Source organism: Lottia gigantea (genome assembly GCF_000327385.1).
Source record: "Lottia gigantea unplaced genomic scaffold LOTGIsca_42, whole genome shotgun sequence".
Taxonomy (NCBI): Eukaryota; Metazoa; Mollusca; class Gastropoda; family Lottiidae; genus Lottia; species Lottia gigantea.
Genome location: NW_008709463.1, coordinates 830,951 through 836,202, shown reverse-complemented (window position 1 = coordinate 836,202; position 5,252 = coordinate 830,951).

The following is a 5,252-nucleotide window of genomic DNA, read 5'->3' as shown; positions in this document are numbered from 1 at the left end:
CAATTTTTAGTTTTGTTGTACTTGTTGCCTGCTCCCAAGAAATATTCAGGCGCTAACTTCTGAGTCAAGTTCTTAGAGAATATTCTGACAATGATATTAATTACAGCTACCATCAATTACTGTTTGTATTTAATTTATAATATAATTAGGTCTCAGACACTTGCTGGTCGATGATATATTATACAGTTTTTAATAATCTTACTTCACTACCGACAGTCGTGCTTTAAAGGTGATATATTGCTTTTGGTGCTGTTTTTTCACAAGAGCTTTTTTATCACCCCAAATCTAGGCGCAAGGATTCAAACGTATTGCGCGCTTTTGAAAACAACGTGGGAAATTTCATTTGACACGCCCAACCGTAAGTGGTATTTTTCCAGAAGGATATGCACTTGAAAGAGATAACCGCTCTCTAAGGAATTCACCATTAAGCTAATGGGCACCTCAATTGCGACTTTAATTTCAGTATACTTCAAAGACAAATCAAAAATGTTGAAATGATGTGTTTTGATCATTTTAGGAAGATACAGCTTATGAAAAGTGAATTAATACTTACAATACAAAGAGCATTTTTTTTCGAGGATTGAGAAATGTGGAAAATGATGAAAAAATATACTATTAACGTCATTCAAAGTATTTTAATTTCATCCAAACTAAAGTTTTTGCTCATAGCATCATCTGAGCTTAGTTATGATCTATTTTCATACATTTGTTAAATTCGGATATGAGAAAATCTATTAAAAGAATAAAAAAAAAAAGACATTATGATTAAATAACATTCATCATCTGATAAAATAATCACGTCAATTGGTATTTTCGGTTGCATGTTACACGCAGAATTCTTTGTCGAGGCTGAGGTTAACTGAAATCCATTTCACAACCCAATGCCTTCGTAATCCATCATCAAGTCACAGTTAACCAGTAACAATAGTCGTTCAAATTACAATTAAGCGTCTAAATAATCGAGTCTTTGCATCAAACGTTTTCTTACTTGTGATTGACAATTTCATTCCGTGATTTCAAACGATTTCCGTCATTTTCTCCGGAAATTACCGATCTGGCAACATTATTAAAAGGATTATTGCATAATAGCTAAATATGGTGAACGGAACCGTGGAAGATTGGCTATTTGCCCCCTGCTAAGATATTTTTATCAGTCCAAATCTGATCATACTGTTGAGAATGTAGAACAGTTGAAACAAAGGAACAATTTGGTTGTGGAGTGGGGTGTGTTACACAAAAATAGTTCAAAAGTGTGAGGTGGAAAGGTATCAGAAGGCTAGCATCACAAATTGGCAAAAGTCAAAAAACTAGAAGTGTAGTAAGAGAGGAAAGTCTTATAGAAGTAGAGCTTACAGAACAATAATGATATGTACATATGTTACAAAAGACACAATAAAACAAAGTCGTAGCTTTAACAAAGGTTGTGTATGATCGCATTGAAATTAACAAAGTTGTAAAGATGTTAACAGAAGTGTGCTTAGTTCACAAGAGCGTATTGGAAGTAATCAATAAAAACGTTTTGAATTAACAAGGTAGATAACGTAATTAACAAAGTCGTACAGGTGCTAACAAAAGCGTAGAACAAGTTAACAAGAGCGGATTGGAAATAATCAAAAAAAACTTTTCGAATTAACAGATTAACAAGGTAGATAACGCAATTAACAAAGTCGTACATGTGCTAACAAAAGCGTAGAACAAGTTAACAAGAGCGTGTTGGAAATAATCAACAAAAAAACTTTTCGAATTAACAGATTAAAAGTGTAGATAACGTAATTAACAAAGTTGTTGACAAAGTGTGCAGCAAGCTTTAGAGCATGTAATTAAACTAACAGAAACCATACAAAAAATTAACAAGAGTGTATCAAGAGAAATCATCTCGATTAACCTCGCTTTGATTTGTTAATACATCTAATTTCCATAACAACATGACTTTGCTTGCTTCTGATATTCACTAATGCGTGTTTGTTCCATGTTTGATATGTTTTATTGTCCTCTGTATTCTTGATGTAAATGCCGAATATTAACAATATGTTCTCAAGGGAACATCTACCATTCATCATAGTTATTATACAGAGATATGATTATAACTTATTTATCGTCATGTTTCATGCATTTCAGATCCCCGGAGAATATCTAATGCAGAATTCATTACAAATAACATGATATTGGGTTTGCAGCTCTTGAGATCTGGAATAATGTAGCTCTTTCATTTAGTCTTGTAGTCTACGTGATAATCTAATTTTCTATTTACATTCGGGGCATATTGGAAGTTTTAATTCAATTTTAAAACAATATACGATTCGTCTAAGGAATAGAAAAGTAGGAATTTAATATTGTCGAAAAAAAAACGAGGTTTTCTTTTACTCCGGGCTACGATGAAGGTATCTGATACTTCTTCATGAGAACATTTTTTTCAAAAACCCAAACACTGCTGTTACTTTCTGAACGAAATACAATGTAGCAATTTCTTTAATTAAGATGTGTGAATTATCTATACCAAAAAAGAGACTTTGATTTCGGGGAAGGGAGGTTTTGATTCTCCCATATGAGGCATTGGCTATATAACCAAGACAGTTTGTTCGGGACTATCGGTGAACAACTTTCCAATAAATAAACCAAATACTAAAGATCCAAAGCGCAAAACGAACCCCGAAATCCAAAACCACATATTGGCGAACATTGGTAGCAGCCAATGGACTTCCACATGAAAAAGTATATCAATCATAAGTGAGTAAGCATACATTGCCTGGTGCCGAAATAAATCATGCAATTTGTACACAATCTATTGACGTGTACATCAGTCTTAAATATGAAATTGCCGTTTAATATTTGAAGCAATTATTCTCGAACATAAATCACGATTATGAAAAGAAAGTATAACTGAATTATTAATCGATAACTTTTTATTAAAGAAAATGATTGATATTTGAATTATGAATTTATTACAACCGGTCCGCATGTTCTGAATTTCTTAAAGCAATCTGACAATTTCGAGGCCATTAATTTTATTCAAGTGTTTTTTGATTAATGTTTTAATCACAGAAAACTCATAAATAAGTATATAATAAATAGCAGAGACTGAAAATTGAATTACATTGAAGTACAAGACATATGAAAAGAAACTTATAACATCAAAGATCTAAGGGTTGATCTTAGCCGCTCTGAAAGATTGGGTGCTTAAAAGATTACAATAAGAGAATTAACGGGAATATAAAAGCCAAACCACCTGATGCCAACCTGCAACTTGGTTTAATGTTTACTGTTCTAGACACCTGATACCACTTTGGACTTTGAAGTATAATTTTCATTATAAAATACTTACTCATTTAGGATTGATATACTTAGTAATATGAACAGTTCATTAGCTGAAAAAGTGTTGATAGGATTCGTATTTCGTTTTGATGTTGGTCGTTAATGTCTTGTATTTAGTTGTGATATTGATAAGTCGATGGTTGTGAACTGTTTATTATTTTGATGTATTTGCTTATAATTTTGTTAATATAATTGTACTTCTAACTACGTTATGGAAAGGGGTGGAGATATTTTTTGAAAAACATATTACTAAACACTTGGGCATTTCATACGTCCTAGTGATCCTCGGGATATAAAAAAAAATATTGGGCGTGGCAAAGTGTATTTTGCAGCAAACCAAATATATGCTTCCATATGGCGTTTGTTGATATTTCTGTTAATGAAGTAACCCAAGCTAACTCTCGATGGCGCATAGCTGCTTCTACCATCGAGACGCCCGCACCTCTTACCAGCATGTCAAAATACAAGATACCATACGTATTATAAAAACAAAAACATTTCTGAAAAACAGTTCTGTGTCAATGCACGATACTAAAAAGGACACGTCAAATATTATTCAACTGGCAATAAAGACTGAAAAGTATCATTCCAACTCTAATTACAAATCTTGTCGATAATGCCAATAAAATAAACAGGGAATTCTCTATAATTTCTAGTTTATAAGGCTCATTAAAGTTGATATGAACGTCGACCTCTTGCAAACCTCAATAAAGGATCAATACGCGGTTTTAGATTTAATATCCCGGCATTAATATTCCTACTCAATCTACCTCCGCTTCGTTAAACATTGGAGAGCTCTTTCAGTATTTAAAGCGAAAAGTTCTGTTCAATTCCTAATTGCCTATGCTTCATTTCAGGTCGAATTAAATATTACAAAAATTGTTTATTTGAGAACAACTTATTTTAAAGAATAGCCTATTGAGGCTTATTTCTTCTATTTACAAATACAACAGAATTTGAATTTTACGTCTGACTTTTCTATGCGTTGCTTGCTCATGGTAACACAATGCTGAGTGGAATGAGGGAAATTGTATTTGGGTATGGTTATTTGAATGAATGGACAATAAAATAAGCAAGAATGCCTTTTTCTGTTTTCTTTTTTTTACACCACAATCATCCCTAGATAGACATATTTATTATTTTATTCAAATTTTATCATGGTTCAATATTGCCCCTTTTTTTCTGCTCATATCTTTTCATTGTGTCCTTCTTCATTCGCACAATTAGGTGTTGAAGAGTACGAGATATAACTCCATTCATTTCATGTCATAATGTCCGACATAGAAGAGCAGGACGTAAAACTCCCTTCATCTCATTTGTTACATTATGTCAGAAATAAATAGCAATATAAATGCTACTATGATATTCGTACGATACAACATAACCGTTGATGGAGTAGCATGAATAATTTATACTTTATAATGACTCTGTAATTGTCTAATTTGGTGACATTTGGTTCTACCAAATACATACATAATTTATATGGTATAATTTTCAAAAATATTGAAGTAAATTATTTTAAAATGAATTTATGATCCTTATAACATTCCGATGGGAGTTGAGAGACATTAGCAAAAACTACAGATACCGAAATAACCAAAAATCTAATAGTGCAACCTGTTATTTTTCAGATGCTGATTAAACCCATGAAGACGGGCAACGTGAAGGAAATTCTTGCAATTTTCAATCGTTGGTGGAGATTCGTAACGTGCACATCAAGTACACAGGGCCTAATGTAATTGTTAATTGTCTCACCCGTAGAAAAAAGGAACATCTCAAACAACCTGCGACGGACCCTATGGTTGACAGAGCTAACTGGCTCACAGTGGGAATTTCATGATCCCACATCAGGAGAAACAAACTCCAAAGTGAATATCAGGTCGACCTTTTTTTTTTAGCCGGGTTGACATAGGAAGAAACACATCTTTTTATAATACAAC